The following is a 25464-nucleotide window of genomic DNA, read 5'->3' as shown; positions in this document are numbered from 1 at the left end:
CAGTGCTAAAACAGAAACAGATGGGGGAGAAGAGTTCAGACTGCAGGGTATCTTGCAGTTCTTGACATCCAAAACTCAGCAAACCCTGTACATCCCCACAGGTACTATTTACTCTGGCACACATGCCAAATGAGATTTTTAAAAAAGAGGTGTGCCCAGAATCAATTAAAAATAAACAACCCCCGCATAGGTGTTTAAAAAATCCACTTCTGAGCTGAAAAAATTTGTGCTTAGTTGTATGCTGTATAGTTGGAGATCTTTAATTCAGCTGCAAGAGTACTAAACCATACAAACGAGGGTGGGTAAAAATAATTTAAAAAATAATAATCATGATTTCAATCACAATTTACATTTTCTAAATCTTTTTTTTTATTTAAATTGTCAAAGAAATCTGATTTTTTTGTGCTTGAGCCCTAAGGGTCCTATTCTTTACCACAAAACATGGTTTATCCGTTTTAGTTGCTTGAGCTTGCAGAACAGCCATTTTGGACAGGCAAGCAACAGTGACTTTTTAAAGTTGTTTCAGCCAGGTTTTAAAAGCTCCTGGGTTATTGGGAAGCTTGATTTTTCCAATTCAACTTAAGAGGCACCAGCATTATACCAGCACACTTAAAAGACGATCACAGACAATCTACACTTTTAAAAGCATTTTTCACCTCCTGAAAAGAAAGGAAGTAGAAAAAAATGGATTGCAGAATTCGCTGCATTCAGAATTTGCAGGACTGTTTTTACAGAACATGTGAAGAACTGAGTTTCTGTGAGAGCTACAGCCAAGCAGCCATGTGAACACAGGTGTGTGAAACTATTCTTCTGAAAAATGTAGCAGAATTAATGTACAGATGAAACTAATTCTGTATCAAAATGTGCAGGGCTGTAGAGAACAAAATATATGTAGAGTAATGAGTATATACCATCCATAATGTCAATTTCTGAGATGAGGCAACATCCCTGAAGACAAAATCTTGAAGCAAAAGTTAAGAGGAATGCTACTTGCAAAGAAACAAAACAGAAAATGAAAGTTGTGTAACCAGTGCCTGATTTCTGTTATATAAACTGCATGCCTATTTGAAGACAGGGAATCCGCCCCACTGCTCCTGCGTACACAGCTTCCTCCTACAACTGGCCTGCACATCACAAGCATCACAAACTGACAGGTGTTAACCGAACTGACCATGGCTTCTCCCCTCCCTTCTCAACTGTACCTTCCTCACTTGCATCCTGTTTTTTTGCACTGGCACCCTGCCCAAAGTTTGTGGGGTAGAAATGTGGAATCTAGATTTGGACTATTATGTCTGGGATACCTGGAGTCAAAAAGGTGGCAACCTATAAACCCGCTCTCAGCACTCTCGGGCCGTCCTCTCCTCGTGCTCCGCAACACAGGCTTTCCAAGTTAAACTTTTCGAGTTACTCAGTGCTGCCTCTTCAACACTCATTTGGAAAATATTTACAAGCCAGCCAAAAATCTGGGAGTTATTATATCATTAGCAGAATCTAAAAATGGTTCCATACTGTTCCCCTGTAAGGAAAGAGGGAAGTTTTGCACGGCTCACTGTCTTTCACACATGCATCCTTTAATTAATGTCATACGCTTTTTCTGCACACTCTGGAAGCTAAAGTTTTGTTCAGCAGGATTTTAACACCAGTTTTTGCTGACAGCGCCAACTATCCTACTGCTAATTATGGGCAACAATGTAATCTGGGATCACGCAGGCTTTGCTGCTTATCTAAGCATGCATCCTGAATAGAGGTGGGATATTTGTACTCATATCCCTGGGTTGTTGAGCAGTGGAGACGTGTCATCCTGCCTCCTCACCAGATTGGTCAGTAGCACAGGGGGACAGGGAAGCACCAACTGGACTACTGTGAGTGGCACAGCACGACTGCTTCTGGCTGCATGCATTGTGTGACAACCCATAAGTGGGTGGGCCAGTTCAGGAGGGAGGAACTGGACTTCCCACTTGTGTCCACAATATTCGTATTCCTATCCTCAAGGATACGAATGCGACTATCCCATCTCTAATCCTGAAGCATCCCTTGTTCTTTACAACTTTTCTCATTCCTCATATTTTGGAACACAGGAAGCTGCTGTACAAAGATTCAATCCACTCTTCCACTGCCTAGTTCAGTATTATCACCAGGCCTGACTGGGTCTCATGCAGAATTCTTTCTTAGCCCTAGCTGGATACCCCTGGTATTGTCCCATCCATACACAAACCAGGCTCACCTCTGCTTCGTTTCCAAAATCAGATGAGACTGGATAAGTTCAGAGTTCGAAGTGGCATAAGCATATTAGAGCCTGCTGATTAAATGCTGATTACAGTACCAAATTTCAAAATAAACATATTTCTTAATTAAATGATTCTGACAAAAGCTTCAAACACATGTTTTACAATATTGATTGTAGAAACCCCAACTTTTTGCAGATAGGAAAAAGCCCACAGAAGAGAGGCAATCAATTGCACATGACTATTTAGAGAAGACTCCCTGCAAAAGACCCTGATGTTGGGAAAGTGTGAAGGCAAGAGGAGAAGGGGCCGACAGAGGACGAGACAGTTAGACAGTGTCATTGAAGCAACCAACATGAATTTGACCCAACTCCCGGGAGGCAGTGGGAGACAGGAGGGCCTGGCGTGCTCTGGTCCATGGGGTCATGAACAGTCAACACAACTTATCGACTAAACAACAACAATTTAGATGCAAATTTGCCTCCTTCAGAGGGGAGGAAACTTCCACAATTCCCTTCCCATAGTGCTTGGGGCAAGGAGAGATCATACAAAGGACTTTTTTTTTAACAGTAAGAAAAAGCTCCGTTCAGAGTATGGCCAGCCCAGGATAGGCTAGTGAAATAAAACCTCAGTAGACTTGAGATAGGTTGTGCCCAATGTGGTGTAGTACAATGGACAAAATGACAGACTATGACTTAGGAGCTTTGGGTTTGAATAATCACCTGGCCACGGAATCTCTCTCTCTCTCTCTCTCTCTCTCTCTCTCTCTCTCTCTGTGTGTGTGTGTGTGTGCGTGTGTGTGTGTGTGTGTGTGTGTGAGAGAGAGAGAGAGAGACAGACAGACAGACAGACAGTGTGTTACCTAGCTCAGGCGGGTGTCCAAAGTACGTTTTCTTGGTGCTTATTATAAGAATGCTAACTCCAAGGTGTTTATCTGACTCATGCAAAGTTCACAGAATTCCACACATAAGTGTTCAACATCCACTCATGCTGGGGACTGAACCCAGGCTAAGGTACCTTTCAAGTTAACAGGGTGAAGTAGCAGATGTTGAGAACAGGGTGGATCTGGTTTAAATCAAATTGATTTAAAATATATATATTAAAATCATGATTTTTAAAAAATCAATTATGACAAATCAAATTTTAAAAATCAATTTAAAAATTGTATACTGTGATTTAAATTGTGATTTAAATCAATTTGATTTTTATTAGCATTATTCAGTTGCAGTGGTGAATGAAGCACAGCATCATAGAAACGAGCTTCTTTGAAGACCTCCCTTCACTCCTCTGCAATGGAAATCAATCACATTTAAACTACAGTATTCACTTTCTGCATCTGAACTTCCATGGTTTTGTCTCTTGGTTCATTTCAAGAAGCCACAGTTAAAATAACCCCAATTTGACCCATTTCAGACACATAAATATTGAGTGAAACCAGAAAACAGATGTTTCCAATCTTTTCCATTTGGCCATGTCAGCAGGCAAGGGCATTCATGTACCTCATACTTGGGCAGACGAACGCCTCCTCCTTTAAAAAATTATGACGTTTGAAATGGGTCATGACAATCCACTGATACAACAATAAGGAACTACACAGAAGGTAGACCCTAATCAACTTTAGAAAGTGGGAATATTATTTTCATCCCTCCTTTTCCAGACTGTGCTGTTTGAGAGGGAAAGAAAACATCACTAACACTGATAAAGTGTCTCTATTTTAAAACATAGCCACAACATGAAAAAAAAAAAAAAACTAGGGAGGACTTTGGTGCAAGAAGCTCTGGTGAAGAAAAGAGGGAAGTTCTGCTGAGGAAGCATGGTCTTCCACTCCACAGAACAGTCTTTGGGGAGTTTAAGACCCTGGATTCCCAACAGTTCAAAATCATGCCACTGTAGCACAACGTAGATGCAACACCCAGAAACAACAATGCAGCACATACACTCTGCTAAGAATTCAACAATGCTTTTATTATTGTGTGTTCTGCGGAGGCAGCTGTCTCTCCTAGACAACTGGATAGATGAGAGCAGAAGGGAAACCATGAGAAGCCCCCTAAGACTTAGCCAGCTCCAACTTGTGAAGAAAATTAAGATGAAGACGTAGAAGTGTATCCTTCTGTACCAGAAAATCCTGCCACATTTTATTTCCTTTAGGTCACGAGTCTTGATATTTGGATAACACCATAAATACACAGTGTTTTACAGTTGAATGCAAGCAAGTTGGCAAATTCCTACCTCAGAATTCACAATTGATATTTTATTAGGGCAGAAGGGGTTGGAAGGAAGGAAGAGGCAAGGAGAAATACCATATACATGCACCCAGGAACTCAGGATGGTGCCTTATCTTTAGTCAGACCATTTAGGACAACAATAACAATTCTAAGTAGCAGTAGCTATCCAGAGTATGAGGAACAATTATTTTCAATTCTTAGAATACAGAAATCCTCAGTATTCCCTGATCATCTCTTACCCCATGTACCAGCCAGGCTCAGCCCTGAATGTCTGATATTTTACCAAAGGATTAAGCTGAACTCCTCCAGATTTTATACAATCTCAGCTCTGCTGCTGAAAATGGAGGAAACCCCCTTTAAGTCAATATGACAGAATTGCTGATTTAAGTAAGAGCACTGCATGCACAGGAAATGTTTATACATTATATTAGGTAGGGCCTTGGCTGGTCTTCAGAGGGCGCAGCACACAATAGTCAGGGGAGCAGCCAAAATCAGCTTGAGATCTGACCTTAGTAAGGCTGAGATGATCACCTTTTCATTCTCGGAATGATTTTTCTTTGCGCAGGAAGTTAGATAGGGCATCCTTCAAAACACAGGAATTTAAGAGGCGAGGAAGACACAGTTTGAGGAAACCTGCAACAACCTGCAACTAGGCTTCTACAGAACACTGCTGATAGTGTAGACAATTCTTTTCATAGGTTAAGGTCCTCATAACACTATGGTGTACCTAAAATAGAAACCATTTCTCTCTATCTCCTAGCACAAGGGTAGACAACATCTGTGGCCCACATGGGACTGCTGCAAGATTCTTCATGTGCGGAAGGCTCCCTCCTCCCCCACAAAACTCTGCTGGTGGAATTCCAGATCATAGCCAACCCGCTGAATTTCAGTGGCAAACTGCTAAAAGTCATTAAAGGACACATAAAATGCCTGCTTCGGAGGGTTTTTTTTTTCCTGTGGTCTGGCACTGAAATCTGCCAGCAAAACAGGCAAATTCCATAAAAATAAGCATTTCTTACCTGTTCTAATCATTTGTTCACATTTGCTGCAAATCTGCTGCCTATGGCGGTAAATGGTATGGTATGGTGGGTCTCAGGCAGGTTAAGAATTTATCCATGATTACCAAGATTGCCCATACTGTTCTAGGCAGAATGGAGCAAGAATGCCTATTCCCCCATGAAGCTAATACTACTTGTAAATGAACATTAGGCCAGCCTTTCTATCATCATCCTTTCATTCCTTCCTAAAATCTCAGTTACAATGCATCCCAATATTCTTTATATGGATGAAACAAGAACAAAAATCAGTTTGACATCACAGAGTAAAATTAAATCGTGGATAAATTCTTTGACCCCCTATTGGTATCCCACATTCTATGACATTATGAGGTTATCAAATCCTTTTAAGTCTATGTTTTTATATGGAAAAGATCCTAGTGTGTGACTGTAGCCAGGTGAAGAAAAGAGAATGCGACAGCAAGTAGCGTGGAATAAGAGAGATCATGGTTGAATAATTATTTATCTCCCCATCTCTTTTTTCACATTGCTGTGACACGCTTTACCCACAAATTAAAAGAAATCAAGCAAAATTAACCTTTGTCCTTCATTTTGCCTTAAAATGGCTATGACAACTGTGCCAACATTAATGTCTCAGATAAATTAAGGCCAACAAATGAATCCGACTTCAGTTTCTTATGCAAACATATCACTGTTTATGTCCTTGTTCATCCAGTCTTTTAGACTGAGACAGCAGGATTACAACACACATCTCAAATCCCCCTCATTTTGTATAAGGCAACCTTTTAATATACTCAGATGCCCATCTAGTTCAGTTTTGTGTATTCTGCCTTTAGTACTCCTGACTTAATGGTTCCAATTCAGGATGGCCATTTATCATCATCATTAGTAATAATGCTATTTTTAAAGGGGCAGAGGTGCTGAATCACTTTGTGTAACACTTTCCAGGGCAAGACAAACAACAATAGAAACTTGGAACAAAAGGTACTACAGTAATTCCAATGTTAGAGGTTTAGTAGAGTGCTGAAGTCAATGGAATTTACATTAAATGTGATCCATTAGTCCCAGTCATTTCAATGGGCCAACTCTAATCTGGATTAGAATTGGATTTAGCACAGAGATTAGAGCAGCAGTAGAAGGGAAAAGCAAAACTAAGGACAGCTGTAAAGAAGACAAAGCAAACCACAAGAGGACTCAACTATAAGGCCCCAGACAGCATCACTTTGCACACTTGAACTGGAATGCCCACTCTTGTGCTCAGCATTCAAAGAGAGGCAGAGAACCTCTTATACCAGGGCCAAGCCAGTTGTTCTAAAGCAGGAGACCAGGTGCTTAATGGGACTGACAAGCCATGCAAGTATCAAATATACAGTATTTTGTGATTAAGACTGGTGCCAAGTTCAGTCAGGACTTGCTCACCTTTTCACACAATTTATTTTCTTTTAACATACCAGTGTTCATACTGTGGGATACATAAACCCAACCAAGAGGTTTTGTTGCCCCTAGCATTTTAAAAAAATAATGAAGTAAACCAAAGCACTAGATGTATCCAGATAGAAAGTTTCCAGAATGGCTAAGATACAGCCACACTTGGGTGATCTCATTAGGGGCAGGCATTTTCCTTCCCTGGCAAAATGTACCCCACAGACGAATTCATCTATGCCTTATCCTTCATCTAGTGCAGGAAGAACACTGGCAAGAGTAACTCATGTTCCATTCAGTGCCACACAGCACTGCAGAAACAGCAGCAATCTCATTACTTAGACACAGATAGTGGCTTGAACAAACTGCAAATCAAGTCCCTCTTGAGATTTCTAGCTTTTGGATATTAGATCATCTTGAGTCTGCATTTAATATTAAACACAAGCACTGCAGTGGTATTCTTCATTCTCAAGTTTTCAGAATGCTGCAGCACTGAGTCCAACCTCTTCACTGGAATTCATACGTATATTCTTCTAAAAACGAGTGAGTCAAGTTAGAGAATGTGTCTCATATGCATTTAGCTCAACTTACCCCTTTTAAGGGGAGGAGAGAAAAGGGGTTTTAATCATCATATTGATTAAGTTAGTATTTATCAAGACTGTGGAATATGTGACCCTCATTACTCACCTTTAATTATGCCAATGAGGGCTCACAGTAGCTGCAGTCCAAATTCATGAGAGTCACACATTTCACAGCCCTGCTGTATATAATGCAGATGTCTAGAGTCACTTAATAAGATTAAAGTGGATACTATACATTTTATTTTAACAGAATACAAATTTCCATCTATTTCATTGGAAAGTACAAATGCCTACACTACTACAGGGAGCACACTATTGCTTAGACAGAGCCCAGGCATCCCATTAAAGTCTTGGAAATGCTCAAGCAAGAGCAGCTGGTCAAGAAACCTTCCGTTTCATGATGGAATCCTCAACACTGTCAAAAACCAAGATGCTACCAGGAACAGAAGTTCAGCCATGAAGTACCTGTATTTAGTCACCAATGTTTGCCTCTGGTTGAAAGCCCTGCATGGCGTGACTTTTAGAGGCCTAATGGTCAGTTGCTTTCCTCTGAAGCATCCAGCATTGGATCGCACCAAAGTTGGCTATAAAACAGGACAACCAGCCACTAGTCACTGAAGTTTCTACTTCAGCTCTGCTCTACATGTGACACACTGGAGTTCTCTGCAAAAATAAAAATAAAAATCTGAGACTACGGTAGTCAAGGAATGAGAAGCATGAAACAAGAGTACAGCAGTCAACAGTGAATTGTGTTGAGAAACATTTGGGTCCTAAGCACAAAGTACAAAATGTCAAAACAAAGGGACATGAAAAGGAGATGTAAATAGACCTAGAAGCGTGATAATTTAAGATTAACAGGAAGTGACAAACAATTGCCTAGTATGTACAAGGGTCAGATATCTGAAGAAAAGAAACATGCATTGGGTACAAGTAGCATAAATACTGTGTAAGGATAATGGGAGTGCATTATCATATCAAAATGTTTTGATTCTAGGCTTGAAGGAACTGAGAAACCAGCGATGATTCCTCATATTCAGACCACATACCTACACGCTAAAGTACCCTGATCACATTAAACATGCATTTTGGCCACCCAACATATCAGAGTGCAGGGTTCTTCCATCAGATCAAGCCAAGGCACTATCACTTGGCAACATTTACTACAAAAGACAAAGGCAGTTAGAGCACAAAGTAAGAAATCTGCCTATGAGCAGAAGGTGGACTCAGCAGTCACTGTGGCCAGTTTCTTCCAGAGAATGGGAATCAAATCCATTGGTGACAGTGGAGATTATCTAATGCCACAATTTCCGGAGGTAAACCTAGAAAAATTCAGGTCAGGAGGACATTTAAATCTTCCCTACTGATACATTGCAGGTTTGGCTAAGACTGAGCCCTACTCGCTAACTCGTGAGGAAAACAGGTAAGTTTCAGATGCATGTTGTATTTTGAAAGGAGTGCTTAGTTTATTCAGAGTTTGCCTGCCTATAACGGCTCTGTGTTAGAGACCTGGCAGCACATTGAAGCTGTTGTGATCCAGTCAACACAAGGAAGTATCTTAATCAGCTACAGTGTTTTGTTTCTCTCAATGGCTGGTGGGTTCTCACGCTCCACATGACCAAAGGTCAGCAATTCTGGGAGATGGAGTCTCAGATGTCTGGAAAACCAAAGGCTGAAGGCTGTTCATGTGGAGAACTGGGCTACTTAGTCTAATCCCCAGCACCATGCCACCTAGAGAGGGCAACGGGCAAGAGAGCTGAGGTCACGGCTGTCTCAGTGCCCCAACCGGCTCTGAAGCTTTGCCCAAAGAGCAGTAGGGCTGAGCAAGCATGCAGAGGTAGCTGCTCAAATAACCTTCAGCAGCACTGTGTGCCTGATCCTCTCTGCCATGGCATCCAAAGAGACTGAGCCAAGAGAGCAGGACCAGCCACTGCCATCTGTTGCTCATACATTTCCTTGCACAGCTGCAGAAGTGGCAAGCTCAGAGGAGAAGCAGCCACAAGGGGTGGGGTGGGGTGGGGTAGAAGTCTCTTCCCTTAGTAAGGGATTGTGGAAAGCAGAGAGATTGCTATTCACTTCCCATTCTTTCTTCTCCAAGGAGTTGTTTTTTCCTAAAGTAACAGCATTAAGCAACATTTCTTCAAATATACATGTGATTGTCATGTGCAGTTAAGACCTGAAACACACACACAGAGACACAGAGAGAGAGAGAGAGAGAGAGAGAGAGAGAGAGAGAGAGAGAGACTTAGAAATCCACCTTTATGCCTTCTCATTCCTCCTTGGGAAACTGCAATGGCCCTTTGGCTTCAGAACATAGTAGTCTGGCCCTACCATGGACTTTCGCCTTCTGGCTAAAACCCCAGACACAGAGGTAGACACAGAGTGTGCGCAGGCAGGCACTTTACAACAGCTTGCTTGCCTTCTCTCAAATGCCATCAACAGGTACTGTACACCGCTTCAGAATGCTATTCCAAGTCACAAAGAAGATTCAGGGTGAAAAGAAAAGAAAAAGGCAGGAAATTCACCTTCCTCCAGGTGGGAGGGAGGTCTTGGAACTTCTGCTTCTAGTGAAGGATGGGCACAGAAACCTCTTAACAACGCCCCGAAAAGTCTTTAGGCGGAAAGTCCCTCCGAGAGAGAAAAGCAAGCATTTCCCAGCATCGGTCTCTTATGCCGGAAACATCTTCTTCACCTAAAGGTCTTTCGCCTGACATGCCCCTCATTTAAAAAAAAAAGGAACTGCGCCAGAAATAGCTGTAAACCTGTTCGCAAAGCTTTCTCCGGTCTTCCCCGCGGAAGCCGACCACGGCCCGCTTCCCCACCGCCAACCAGAGCGCCTAAAAACCGGAGATAAGTCCCCACGTCGAGTCGCAGGGAGGCCGGGGGGGGGGAGAAAATCGGACGGGGCTGAGGGACGAGGCCGCGGAGCCCTTCCTCGCACTCCACGAGTGCAGACGTGGCCCCGCCGCCTCGGCCGTCTAGAGCAACGTCAGCCTCCCCGAACGCGGGCAAACGTTCAAGCAGCAGAGCCTCGGCTCGCGGGGGGCGCCGTCACGTGTGAACTTTACAGGGCCGACCACGGAGGTCTCCTGGCCCTCCCCTGCCCTCCCCTCCCCAAGTTCCGCCAGAGCCCCTTCGAGGCAAAGCAGAGTGCCGTCGACCAGACACCAACCCCCTCAAGAAGGCGAGCCACCACTTCTTCTCCCGCCGCCACCCGGCCCCTGACATTCGCTCTCCGACCCCCCCAAGAGCTCCAACCCCCCCTCCCGCCTCCTCTCGCCCACTCCACGGGCTCCTCCTTCAGTCGCGGGGCTGGAAGGGGGGGGCGGTGGCCGTCGGCGGATGCTAGGTTACCTGCAACGCGACACCTTCGCCCTCCGCAGCGCCTGGCTCGCCTCGTGTGCCGCGGAACAGAAGACAAGCCCGAGGTGGCTTCGGCGGCGCTTCTCCGCTCCGGCTGCTTTCAGTCGCGATCAGGAGCTGGAGGAGGAGGAGGAGGAGGAGGCGGCAGCGGCGGCGGCGGCAGCAACCGCGGCCAACCCCTTGGGGCAGCCCAGAGACGCCTCGCACGCGTAACCCTTGCTTGCCCGGAGGAAACGGGGGCGGGGACGGCGGCGTGACCTGCGCCAGCGCGCAGAGACATGCCCCTGAGGCTGGCAAAGCCTGGACGGACTTCTGCTTCCTCGTGGGTTTTAAATAGTGCCCATCGTAAGACACCCCCCCCCGCAAACCAGAACCTTCACACACACACACACACACACACACACACACACACACACACACACACACACACACGCTTCCTCTTAAAAAAAAAAACACCAGACTGCGCCGGTATTTTGTGAGGAGCCGCGTTAGTTACGCGTTATGTTTTGGGTGCACACGTGAACTCCAGGGTGCGTTTCCTAGGAAGCAAGCCAGTGTTCAAAGTGGGAGGGGACGCGAGTCCCGCTGGGGCTGGGGGGGGATGTGAGGAAGCCTGATCCCGGCATCCTAAACTTATTTGCTCTTTTAATTACGCGGACGATCTTGTGTCGCCGTCGCATTGGCTGGGTCTGCAAGTTATGCGCGCGCGCGGGGGGGGTTGGCTCTTCGCCTTCCGCCGACCTGGGTGGAAAGTCCCTCGGGCGCGCAGGAGGGGTGGCCGCGCTGCGGTCGGCGGGGCGCGCGTGGATCCGCCCTGGTGCCCTTTTTGGTCTTCGAGGAGGGGCGACGATCGACGAGAGCCGGCGGACCCCTCTGACCAGCCCGTTGAAGAGTACAGAAAGGGAGGAGGAGATCATGGAGGGGCTTATGGCAGAAGGTCTTGGGGCCCCTTTCACACCTTGTGCCAGGGAGGTGAAGGTAGGGAGCGGGACCACCAGGTGGGATCCACCCCACGTTGCAGGATACGGAAGGCACCTGTCTCGTACAGCCTGTAGGTTCTGGAGTTTGGGACATTGTTTTCCTATGAACAAAGTCTTTTTGGCAGCAGCAGATTCCCCCAACCTGTGCCACTGTCTGTATACATGTATTTTAAAACATTGAGTCGCTCCTGCCTTTCTGCCCACCGGGACTCCCATGGATATTTACAACAAAAACCATTCAAAAATAGATTTTAGAATACTCCAAGATACACATTCTAAAAAAAATCATAGAGACCAAATCCCCCTTGGAGCACATATCTATATGGTTCACTCCCCCAAAGTCCGCCCAGGCCATTTTTTTACTATGAATAGGGGTGAAGTGTGGCCCCCCTGCGTCACCATGACCTTGCAAAGTAAAGGATATGGCTTCCTTTATTGAATCAATCCATCTCATGTTAGGCCTTCTTTTCTTACTATCTTCCACTGTTCCCTACATTATTGTCTTTTCCAGTTATTCGTGTCTTTATATGCCCAAAGTGCAAAAGCCTTAGTTTAGGCAATGACTTAAATAATAAGTGTGTGCCATCAAGTCTTCTCCAACTTGTGGCAATCCTATCCAGGGTTCTCTAGGTGTTCTTAGAAGTGGAATACCATTTCCTTCTTCTAGGGATGCTCTGGGACTGTGCATCTTGCCCAAGGGCACATAGATGATCTCTTTTTCCAGCAAGCATGGGGGAACCTTTGGCACTGCAGGTATCCAACTTCTTCACTGTTTTTTCTTAATAAAGATTCAAGATGGCTGAAACAATGGCATAAATGATTAAAATGCTTTCTTCAGAATTCCTTCAATTGTTTACAAAAAGGAGCAGGGACTGTTAAAACTAAAAAATTTTAAAATCGCAAATCTAATCGTCGTCTAGTCGTTTAGTCGTGTCCAACTCTTCGTGACCCCATGGACCAGAGCACGCCAGGCCCTCCTATCTTCCACTGCCTCCCTTAATTGTGTCAAATTCATCTTGGTTGCTTCGATGACGGCATTAAGCCTTCTCCTCTTGCCGTCACACTTTCCCAGTAAGTCTAATAGCTGGTTCCAAATTGAGCAGACCCACTGAATCAACTGCTGAGTAGTACGTCAACGTTTATGCAAATCCAGTTGATTCAATAGATCTATTTTTGATAGCACTCAGAATGAATTCAGGCCACTGAAATTAAAAATGATTATAGGATTAGTAAAATTGAAATTAAACTGTCTCTGCCAGGGTTTGCAATACCAGGCCTTCCAAGCAGTCACACAGACTCTAAGGGATGGTTAGGACAGATGTTAGCAGCAAGCTATGCCAGCTTGCTAATACGGCAACAGCTGCCAAAGGATCCCAGGTGTGGAAGCTGGGCCTGTTTATTGCTAAGTATAAGCTTGTGAGGACAAGCAGAAATAGTTATTCAGAGTTAAGAAAGAGAGGCAGTGCACATACAGGGAGGTTATTCTTCCTTGTTAATATAAATTTCAGAATTCGGTACAGTACAAGTATTGGAGGAAAAAGCTCCACCCTGGCACAAAGTGAGTTTCTGCTAGTTAACTATCTGCTTTTGTTATTTCAACAAGAAATGCAAAAACAAAACAAAAACAAAAAAAAAGATGTGGGACTTTAAAGACTAATTGCTATATTTTAGGTGAAGCCAAGACCAAAAAAAAAAAAGTTTTAAAAAGCACCAAAAATGTGGTGTTCTCGTAAGGACTAAGTTTTCTTTTTTTAAGGTGAGTTTTCTTGGACAAGTCCACTTAATCAGACATAAGAGAAAGAGATTTAACATGGCAGATTTGTACATGGCATCATAATATAAGGATTAAAAGTTAGAGCTTGTGGTTGGTTGGCTGCTAAAAAAATCAGTGTGTCTTAAACATTGCGATGATAATGTTTTTGATATGCAGGTCATTCATAGAAGCTTGTGCTGTAAAGAATGTAAATTAACAATGCCAAAATAACTATGGTAGAGCAACATGAACCTTGATTATATGGGCTGTTTACAATGGTTGATGAACTTCTCCATGCAAGTTTTTCTTTGTAATCAATTGCAATACTGTATAAATCACCCCAGACAATGGCAAAGAATCTGTATTACCTTAGATATTTCTAGGATGGATCTGCTAAGGGCAGAAAATATCTGGGAGATGCAGTATAGTGCAATATTTGTAGTGTTATATCTGGTAGTGTGCCCCAAAAGCCTTGGCTTATGTTAATTCAATTGATATGTGTCTAGCATTCATATACAGTGGTGCCCCGCTAGACAATGATCTCCCAAAACAGTCTTTCCTATGGGCGATTTCCGCTGGACGATGTTTCGGTCTGTGCTTTGCAAGAGGAGCCTCGTGGCGCAGTGGTTAAAACGCTGTACTGCACCTAAAACTGTGCTCACAACCTGGGGTTCAAATCCCAGGTAGCCGGCTCAAGGTTGACTCAGCCTTCCATCCTTCCGAGGTCGGTAAAATGAGTACCCATCTTGCTGGGGGGGGGCAATGTGTAGCCTGTATAATTTAAAAATTGTAAACCGCCCGGAGAGTGCTTGTAGCGCTATGGGGCGGTATATAAGTCCAATAAATAAATAAATAATAAATAAATAAGACGTTTTTTTCCCCCAGGGACCGATGCTTCGCAAGACGATGATTTTCACAGATAGGTCCGCGACTCACAAAACGGGTGTTTTCAGGACCGATGCTTCGCAAGACAGCGATTATAACAGCTGATTGGCGCTTCACAAAATGGCTTCCCTATGGACGATTTTTTCAAAACGACAGCTATTTTCCCATTGGAACGCATTAAACGGATTTCAATGCATTCCAATGGGAAAACACTTTTCGCAAGACGATGTTTTCACAAGACACCAATTTCAATGTAATGGATTAACATCGTCTTGTTGGGCACCACTGTATATATTGTCTCCACTATTTCTCTTTGGATTCTTGACCTGTAGTTTCTTTTTTCTAGGATGGGCACTTTCAAATCATCTGTGAAATGTCCTGGTAAATAAAAATGATGTGAAATGAGTTTCTCTGTGTTGCCATTCCTGATGTCTGATTTATTGATTCGTTCCTATTTGTCCTATGTAGCATGTAGACGTGCACTGTTGTCAAAAAAATGGTATGAATAACATTGGTAGAGGAACAGATAAAAGTGCCTTTGATACTGGCATTGTTATGTCCAGTAATGGTGTTGCCTCAATAAATGGGAGGGGGGAGAGAGCTGGTATCTGGGTTTGTAGCAGGTTTTCTTTCCCATCTCTGTATCATTGTTGAGTAGTCCATTGTGTGTCAGTAGTTTTTTGAGGTTGGAGAGTTGTCTATAAGCCAGTATAGGTCTACCACCAAGGGCTTGGGAGAGTGAAGTGTTCTTGCTGAGGAAGGGTTGGAGATCACTTGTGATGTGTGAGAGTGGTCTCAGTTGTGGACTGAAAGTGATAACTGCTGGTGTTCAATTATTTTCCCTTCCGGGTCTATCCTGTAGTAGGTTGCTTCTGTCTTGCTTTATTAATTTGTTTCTTAATCATAATGGATAGGTATTGTAGTTTGAGGAATGCATTTTGTAAATCCTTGAGTTTGGAGTCTCTATCTTGTGGATCTGAGCAGAAGCAATTGTATCTGAGGGCTTGTAAAACAATGGAAGTTGTTATGTATTCAAGATGGAAGATGGAAGCGTGCAAGTAGGTATATGGATTGGTGGGTTCTCAGTACAGCATGATGTCCATGTTGTAGTTTTACAATCGTGTCTAGAAAATGGACCTGTTATGCAGATTGTTCTGAGGTGAAGCTGATGTTCAGGTGAAAGTTTTTGAAACCTTTGTGGAATTTTTTCTAGGAATTCCTTTCTGTGGATGATTAGAAAGATGCCATCAGTATACCCCAAACAGAGGAGCGGTTTTTGGGTGCAGTGGTTAAGAAAGTGTTGTTCTAAGTCAGCCATAAGTATATTTGCGTATTGTGGTAAACATTTTGTTGGCTGGGCTCTTGTACAAGATAGCTCTTTTCCTCCCGTTCTATGCATAAAAGCTGACATAACTGGTGTTTCAATTTACATCATCATGGGTGATGGGATAATGCCCTTTGTTGCACCTGAAGGTGCCCAGCAAGCTTAAGGAGTCCAGGCTAGACTGCTTGGCTCATGGAGCCCTCTTCTCCAGTACCACAATTCTTATTTGCTACCTGAAGCAGCCATCTCACTCTGCCTCAACACGTTCCCCAAGCCAGTTATATAACTTTAGTGTCTCTCTTATCTCTACTTCCATGCAGGACATGAAACAGTTGTGATTTTTTGCTTTTTAACTACCTCATTCTGCAAATAACAGGGCCGGCACCAGAGTTTAGCTAGGACCAAGAGAGGGCCTTTTCAGTGGCTGCACCCAGGCTTCGCAATTCCTTTCAGAAATATATTCATCCTGTTTCTGCTTTAATGGTATAAATGATATAAAATGTTGGCAAAATCTTTCTTTTCATGGAAAGTGTTTGGATGAGTCTTATGCCATCCCAGCAAGAGTTGTTCCACATCAGATTTCGTGGAACTATAGCCCACCTTCAGCTAATACATCTGATGTATTACCATACATCCATTTCCGCATCGACTTCAAAGTTCTAATGCTTACTTATAAGCCCCTAAATGGTTTAGGACCTCGATACCTGGCGGAACGCCTGCTCCCACCTAGGTCTACCCGGATCACCCGCGCGAGTCTGGAGGTGAGGCTGAGGAGCCTGACGGAGAGAGGGGCCCGGAAGGAGAAGACACGAAACCGGGCCTTCTTGGCAGTGGCTCCTCGCCTCTGGAACAACCTTCCTCCAGAGATTCACGCGGCCCCTACGCTGGGTGTTTTTAAAACTCAATTAAAAACATGGTTATACATCCAGGCCTTCCCTCCAATCAATTCCTGATCCCTTTTCTAATTTTCCTTATATTCCTTTTTATCTGCTGTGATTGTAATTATTATTTATGTTTATGCACATGTTTTTTAATTGTATTTTATTCTTATTATATGCTGGAAGCCGCCTAGAGTGGACTTATAGTCCAGATAGGCGGGATATAAATTAAATAAATCATAAATAAATAATAATAATAATAATAATATAGTAGAATCCATAAATGCTTATGCTAAATGAAACAACAGACTTTAGTAAGTTTGTACCACAATAGATTGATGTGCCTATTAATAATTGCTTCTGAATTTTATATAATTTTACTGCTACTGATTTGTTATTTATTGCTGCTGTATCAGAGTGAGTCTGTAAGTGTAATTGTGCAAATACTATGAAATTATAAGTGATGTTATAAATTGTTAATACTGTATAGCGTTTTATTTTTGTTGTTAACCAGCCTGAGCTATTCGGAGAAAAGAAGTGATATGAATGTTTTACACTCATTAAATTATAAATAGATATTTGGACATACATGGCAAGGATCGCTTACAATACACCCTTATTCTGACAGAAGACCTATGTACAGACATGCAGGTTTTAATTGATTGCTCCTGAAGCATGTGTACACAGCTTGATATGTTGATTTTGTGGCCTAATGCTGCAGTGTACAAACTTCTTATTCTGAAAGAATTACTTTCGCAGTGTCCATGGGAGAATGCTAGTTTTCTCTGGAGAACGTGATTTGTCTGTACTCTCTTTCAACTCTAGAACTAGATGTGCAAAGTACATTTCTTGGATTCATGGAAACTTGGCCAGGAATATGTAAGTCTGAATCACAGCATTCACTGGCTTCAGTATTTATGAGTTGGTTTAGGATGAAAACCTGCATATGAATGTTTCTGGCAATTGCAGACTGTTATGTTGGCTGTAGTACCTATTAAATAATAATTACAATAATTGTGTGCTTATTGCAAGAATGAAATGCTAGTAATTTAACTTCTCTTGTCCTGTTAAATGTATTGTATTATTACATTTTATGTCTTTTCTAAAGTGGTTAATTTGTCTCTCCTACCTTATCACTCAGCTCACACATCAGCTGTAAACGTGACTGTGTCAAAGTAAATAATAATAACTGGCCAAAATTATAATAATAACTGGCCAAAATCCTGTTGCTTAGCATGGTAAATTGCACTAGAGTATGCTCAGTGAATCAATGGGGGTTTAGTAAGTCAAGTCCTCTATGAGTTCTTTTGATTCAGTGAGCCTATTCTAGTGTGATTTATTACACTGAGCAGCAGGACTTCTAGAACTGTGTTCTAAGAAGTAAATGATTTCTGACAACCCTTTCCATGGTTTTCTAGGTACACAATACTCTGAAGTAGTTTACTGTTACCTTCTTCTGGGAGCATTCTGGCACTAAACAACTCGCCAAAGGCTACACAGGCTGGCTTGTCTCCCAGGAGGCACAGTGGGGAGCAATACAGTGGTGCCTCGCTTTACGATCGCTTCGTAAAACGACGAAATCGCATCACGATGAAGTTTTTGCGATTGCAAAACGATGTTCCCTATGGGCTTGTTTTGCTTTGCGATGATCGGTTCCCTGTTTCGCTAACCGATTATCGCAAAATGAAGATTTTCACACAGCTGATCGGCGGTTTCAAAATGGCCGCCGGTAAAAAAAAATGACCGCCCACTGTTTTCTGGGATGGATTCCTTGCTGCACGGGCAGCAAAAACGGCCGCACTATGGAGGATCTTCACTGGACAGTGAGTTTACAGCCCATAGGGATTTCAGTGTGTTTCTATGGGCTTTTTAAAATTGCTTCACGATGTTTTCGTTCTACGGCGATTTCGCTGGAATGAATTAACATTGTAATGTGAGGTGTACTGTATTCTCAACTTCAGGCTCTGCAGCTAGATACCTAAGTCCCTTTGAATCTCAGTGATTTTACAGTGAAGTCCTGGGGCCCATATCTGAGAGTAAATGGCACTGAAATCAGTTGGGTTTGTGTGAGTAAAAATGTATACAGTGGTGCCTCACATAACGATTTTAATTGGTTCAAAAAAAACGTTATGTGAAACATCGTTATGCGAAACACCATTTTCCATAGGAATGCATTGGAAACCGGTTAATCCATTCCAATAGGCACGGATTGCCGTCCTTAAGCGAAAAAACCCATAGGAAACATCGTTAAACGATACAATGTTTCCTCCATTGGAATGTATTGAAGCTGACTCAATACATTTCAATGGCTTTGCGAAGTCAATTTTTGCAAAATTAAGTGTGTCATAAAAGGGACAAATGGTTTTAAATGCTTGGATTAGCTTCTGCACCCTCTAAAACGGATGCAAAAGTTAATTTGGCTTTGATCTGACTTTTCGTTAATTTATGGTGAATTTTTCCCCCCAACTTTTGACAGCTGTCAAAATCTGACAGCTCCATTATTTCCTATGGGGGAAGAAAAAATTCACAAAAAATTAACGAAGACTCAGCAACTGTTCTAAATGGTTGGGTTCGTTAGAGGACCTCCTAAGTCATGTGCAAACCTGATTTGGCTTTGATCTGAACTTTCGTTAATTTATGGTGAATTGTTTTCTCCCCCATAGGAAAGCATGGAGCTGTCAGATTTTGACAGGTCCATTGGTTCCTATGGGCCGGAAAAAAAAATTCACCATAAATTAACGAAAAGTCAGATCAAAGCCGAATCAGGTTTGCACATGACTTAGGGGGTCCGCTAACGAATCGAAGCATTTAGAACCGTTTTTGACCCTTCTAAGACACTTTTTAAATTGAAAAAAGAAACATCGTTAAGTGAAGCAGGGGACCTAAAATCGCATTTGTTATGCAAAGCATGGTCCCAAACTTCGCTGAGCGAAAATCGCCCATAGGAAACATCGTTATACGGTGCATATTATTTTCTAAAAAAACACATCGTTATGTGAATACATCGCTAAACGAGGCAATCGTTAAGTGAGGCACCACTGTATACAGTAATATTATTACAAGGCTCTAGTGTTACTCAGGAGTAAATTCTGCTATAGCACTTTCTTCCAAATAAACTTTATTAGATGAGTCTTCCTCTGGAGAAAAAATATGATACAAACAGACACTGGGTATAATCCAACAGTAGATAAGTGCTTTTACATCCCGTCTAGTAGAAGAGAATTGAATGTGTACTTAACATTCTCCTTTTTCTAAAAATGGGGGTATTAGGATTCCTGTTATGAGGGCTTGTCCAAAAATATTTGTACCTATTAAAACACTGCCTGCATTTTGAAGAATATAAAAGAGGCAGGATGACTTTTTGATATACACTCATGCTTGTTAAACATTATAAGGGAAACACTAAAAATGTGTCTCCAGATCCTCTCATTAAAAAGGGGGAGGGGGAACAGTTGAGCTAAACCAGTTGGTTTGAAAGGACACAAAGCCAAGCTTCATGTTTTTGCCAAATTCAAACAGCAATCCTTATTTTCCATCTTTCCTCCCTCTTTGCCTACAATATTTATATTCCATTTCCTCTGTGTTCTAATAGTAGAGGTGTAGGTAGTCTGATTATTAACTGTATCTAGCTCATTATAGATTAAAGCCAAACAACGGAGAGTAGTCCAGGAGTGTGCAAAGTATGGCACTCCAGATGTTGTCAGACTACACACACACACACACACACACACACACACACACACACACACACCACACCACACATTCTCTGGAGGACCACAGGTTATTCCCTGCTGCCTAGGTAAACTTTTACCTGTGATCTGAAATATTACCCCTAGAGCAGAGATCCCCAACCCCCAGTCCATGGCCTGGTGCCACTCTGTGGCCTGAGCCGGACCATGCCGTGGAGACAGACCTCCCCCCCATCCCTGCATGCACTCTCCCCTGCACAGCCCATTTGTGCTTTTTCTGTGCTGCTCTTTGCGCATGTGCAGAGGTGCAGGCATGCCCACAAGAGAGCGTGCTCCTTTGCGCATGTGCACACGTGCAGGAGGGTGCCCCACCTTCCCCATGCGGTCCGCAGGGCTAAAAAGGTTGGGGACCACTGCCCTAGAGAATACATCCTCAGCTGCTGTTTCTGAGAATTCCCTTAGATGATTTCAGAGGCACTGAGAGATTACTAGTAATTCTGTCTCTAGCATCAGACAGGAAGGCTTCAGGACGTGGAAACCTTCTGCTTGTAAACATACATGCTCAACATTAGTATTGCAGCAATAAAATAGCTAGGTGCATAGAGAGCTGTGGCATTTGTTCCTTACTGGAGCTTACAGCTAAATTATTTAAAAGAGCTTTCAAGTCTTAGAAATATATTTCATATTTGATTTCTACGACACAATTTGCGTTACATTGATGGTGCCATCAATGTTTGTATATAAATTATTGCATCAGCACTTGCTATGGACATTTTAAAAGCCTTAAAGCATCTGCCATGGAAATTTGTGTTAATTAACTCTTCCTTTTTTCTGTATGAAGATCTATCATTCAGATATTTATGGTACAGTATAACTTTTTCTTCTGCCCTTAGTGCCAGTAAATACCTTCTTGTTGGTAAATGTGACACGGTGCCTCACAAGGTTTGGCTCTTTGATGACCATAAACAAAAATAAACCTCTGATATCAGTAGACAGCAGAACCTACTGTGAAGCCTGCTCCTATATACCTCCTGTCTAACAAAATGGAAATGGTGATGTTGATGCCCGTCTGTTTTTTAAAAAACTGGTGACAGTATCAGTAGGATGGCTTTAATCATGGAAATGGCCTGAAGGGAGGAATAATAAACATTCCTAACTATGCATCTCCATTCAAATTAGCCACATTTCTTTTGTTGCTTTTAAGAAAGAAAAGATTAGAAACATTGTGAGATCCAGGAGTGATATTTATTGGCTCATCTCATTTGGTCCTTGTTGTCACTAAATGCTATTTATTTTTCATCTCCTAAAACAAATCTATTAATTTTGTTCATGCAATCGAACAAAACAGTTTCTTGCAGTCACTCTTGTTTTCATTCAATAACCTGCCCTTTTCAAATCCCCTTCAATCTTTATTCAATTTTTCCCCTTTTGCTTGCTTTAAAGAACAATATAACAACAAAATAAAAGTCTTTAAAAAATAATTGAATAAAATGTGATTGTTGGGAGTCCCAGTTAAGCTGCCAAAAATGACCGTTTACTTCAAAATAAATCCCAATGAATCTGATGTTGATTGGTGGCTGCCCCCAAGGAAATAGGTAGAGAAGTCAGTAGCATAATTTCATGATGGCAGGATGATAATAGTAAATTGTGCCCTCAGTGCCCGTCTCCGCATTGGTCAGTACTAAATCGTATTATCAGGAACACAATAGCAATCATGGGTCGCCGTGGAAAGCTCTTCTTTTGTGAGACACTTCCTTGTTCCACTCAAAATCATGTCACATTTCTCTTAGTAATGTCTGAATTACTCTGCCAGTGTGTTATCTCCATATTTCAGATGGAGAACTGAGGTAGAGAAGAATGCAGAGCAGGTTGCTGGTGGTGGGGGTAGAACATGCCAGCGTAGGAGAAGAGAGGACTCTTCTAGTCCTACCCATAACCAGATGGTATCAGGTGACCATATCAGCAAACCCTCGAGCCACACGGTGCTGTTGATGAACGCCAGGTCAGTACAAAATAAGACTGCCCTCATCCATGATGTAATTCTGGATGAGGGTGCTGACCTGGCATGCATTACTGAGACCTGGGTGGGAGAGGAGGGTGGTGGCCCCCCCTCTCCCAGCTGTATCTGCCTGGGTACTCAGTCCAGCACCAATGTCGCTCTGAGGGTCGGGGAGGGGGAGTTGCTATAGTCTATAGGAGTTCTATCTCCTTGACCAGGCTTCCTATCCCTTTGAGAGGAGGTCTCGAGGGCCTGTATTGTGTGTTGGGCTCGCGAGACAGGTTAGGGATTCTGTTGGTGTACCACCCACCCTGCTGCGTACCAACAGTCTCCCTGCCTGAGCTGATGGAGGTAGTCTCGGACCTGGTGTTGAGGACTCCCATGCTGTTGGTGCTGGGGGACTTCAACATCCATGCCGAGGCTGCCTTGACTGGGGCGGCTCAGGACTTCATGGCCACCATGACAACCATGGGGCTCTCTCAATGTGTCATCGGCCCGATGCATGAGAAGGGCCATACCTTGGACCTGTTTTTCTCAACGGGACTGGAAGATGGTGGTTTGGATGTGGAGGGGCTGGTTGTGACCCCGTTGTCATGGTCAGACCACCTCCTGGTCAAGTTTAGTCTATTAGCTTCTTCTCTCCTCTGCAAGTGTGGGGGAATCTATTAAGATGATCCGCCCTTGGAGACTAATGGATCCAGATGGATTCCTGAATGCTTTGGGGGATTATCCGTCTGATATGGTCGGCGCTTCTGCCGAAGCTCAGGTCACCCTCTAGAATAGGGAGATGACCCTGGCGGTTGACACGATTGCGCCTAAGCGCCCTCTCCCTGCTCGCCGAGCCCAGACAGCTCCTTGCTATACTTCTGAACTGCGGGTGATGAAGCGAGAGGGGAGACGGCTGGAGCACAGGTGGAGGAAATCCCGCTGGGAGTCCGATCGAACATGACTTGGAGCCCATTATCGGGCCTATTTCGTGGCAATACAGCTGGTGAAACGGCAATATTACTCCAGCCATATTGCTTCCTCAGAATGTCATCCAGCAGAGCTGTTTCGGGTCGTCCGGGATCTTCTTCAACCGGGAAATCCGGTGGAGGTCCCGGACTGCTCATCAGCTCACTGTGATCAGTTTGCCATCCATTTTGAGGGAAAAATCGCTCAGATTTGCAGTGGGTTGGACTCCACAGTTACTGCAGAATCAGAGGATGTGTCCAGTGCGCTGTGCTTAGGTCAAATATTAATGAATGAGTTTCAATTGTTGAGACCTGATGATGTGGACAGGGTGCTTGGATCTGTCCGTTCTACCACCACTCCACTCGACCCTTGCCCATCCTGGCTAATTGGAAGATCAGCCAGGGGGGTTCGCACCTGGGTCCAGGAGGCCGTGAACGCCTCTCTGAGAGAGGGAGTGGTCCCTACCGCCTTGAAAGAGGCAGTAATTCGACCACTCCTTAAAAAGCCTAAACTGGACCCAAGGCTGGTGGTCAACTACTGACCAGTGGCGAACCTCCCTTATTTGGGCAGAGTGTTGGAGCGGGTTGTGACCGGGCAACTCCAGGCGCTGCTGGATGAAACGGATTTTCTGGATCCATTTCAATCGGGTTTCAGGCCGGGTTTTGGTACAGAGACTACCTTGCTCACCCTGTATGATGACCTTTGCCGGGAGAGAGACAGGGGGAGTGTGACCCTGTTGATACTCCTGGACCTCTCAGCGGCTTTCGACACCATCGACCATGGTGTCCTTCTGGATAGGCTGGCTGGGTTGGGAGTTGGGGGCACTGCTTTACGGTGGTTCCGCTCCTTCCTGGCTGACCGTGTCCAGGGGGTGGTGCTGGGGGACAGTTGCTCTGCCCCACGGCAGTTATGTCATGGGGTTCCTCAGGGCTCAATACTGTCCCCCATGCTGTTCAACCTCTACATAAAACAGCTGGGAGAGGTCATCAGGAGGTTTGGGCTGAGGAGTCAGCAATATGCTGACGATACTCAGCTCTACCTCTCGTTTTCCACCAATCCAGGTGAGGCAGTTTCTGTGCTGAACTCATGTCTGGACCTGATAATGGATTGGATGAGGGTTAATAAATTGAAACTCAGTCCAGACAAGACGGAAGTGCTGTTAGTGGGTGCTTCACCGGACAGGCTGGAGGGCCATTTCCCAGCCCTGAATGGGATTACACTCCCCCTAAGGGACAGGGTCCGCAGCTTGGGGGTGCTCCTGTACCCCAGTCTAACACTGGAAGCCCAGGTGGACTCGGTGGCCAGAGGCACCTTCCTTCAGCTGCGGAAATTATACCAGCTACGGCCCTACCTGGACGAGCGGAGTCTCATGACAGTTACACATGCACTGGTAACATCCCGCATATATTACTGCAATGCGCTTTACGTGGGGCTGCCTTTGAAGACAGTCCGGCGACTGCAACTGGTCCAGAATCGAGCTGCGCAGCTGGTGAGTGGTGCAGCCGCCAGGGAACATATCAAGTCGATTCTGTATAAGTTACATTGGCTACCAGTTGCTGCCCGGGCCCAATTCAAAGTGCTTGTTTTGACATATAAAGCCCTAAATGGCTTGGGCCCTGGATACCTGAAGGACCGCTTCCTTCCATATGAACCTACCCGGCACTTAAGATCTAGCCAGGGGGCCCTTTTGAAAGAGCCGTCCCTTAAGGAGGTAAGAGGGATGGCTTGTAGACAAAGGGTCTTTTCGGTAGCTGTCCCCAGACAATGGAATGCCCTCCCGACTGAGATTCGCCTGGCGCCGACGCTGATAACATTTCGGCGTCAGGTCAAAACCTTCCTGTTCCAGAAGGCTTTTAATTGAAATAATATTAGCTGTGGGTCCGATGGCAATTTTAATTGTATTTTAATTGTATTTTAATCATTTTATCTTTTATTGTATTGAATTTTAATTGTTGTAAGCCTCCCAGAGACCTCTGGATAGTGTGAGTGGCATATAAAATGAATGAATGAATGAATGAATGAATGAATGAATGAATGAATAAATAAATAAATAAATAAATAAATAAATAAATAAATAAATAAATAAATAAATAAATAAATAAAGCCACTGGTGAATCTACAGCAGGAGACATTTAAGCTGGAGATGTCCAGATCCTTAGCTCATATCAGTTAG

At 43.7% G+C, this 25464-nt stretch overlaps 1 protein-coding gene and 1 long non-coding RNA gene across 5 annotated transcripts in view; one reads left to right on the top strand and one right to left on the bottom strand.

The window, feature by feature from the left end:
* CD82 (CD82 molecule) overlaps positions 1 to 11040 on the bottom strand; it is an 87248-nt gene extending 76208 nt beyond the window's left edge. Inside the window, exon 1 of one of the 3 annotated variants that reach the window (XM_072985974.2) lies at positions 10821 to 11040. The gene's annotated coding sequence lies outside the window, so the exon portion shown is untranslated. The other 2 variants (XM_078389456.1, XM_078389452.1) reach the window with 2 other exon arrangements.
* A 214-nt stretch (positions 11041 to 11254) lies between these two features.
* Positions 11255 to 25464, top strand: part of LOC144585995 (uncharacterized) — a 34065-nt gene continuing 19855 nt past the window's right edge. For both annotated transcript variants that reach the window (XR_013540657.1, XR_013540656.1), the window contains exon 1: positions 11255 to 11807. This is a non-coding gene — a long non-coding RNA (uncharacterized LOC144585995). The remainder of the gene's footprint in view (positions 11808 to 25464) is intronic.

This window comes from Pogona vitticeps, chromosome 1 (assembly GCF_051106095.1).
Source record: "Pogona vitticeps strain Pit_001003342236 chromosome 1, PviZW2.1, whole genome shotgun sequence".
NCBI classification, from domain to species: domain Eukaryota; kingdom Metazoa; phylum Chordata; class Lepidosauria; order Squamata; family Agamidae; genus Pogona; species Pogona vitticeps.
Note: the sequence above shows the minus strand (reverse complement) of the source record. Positions and strands in the feature narration are given on the sequence as shown.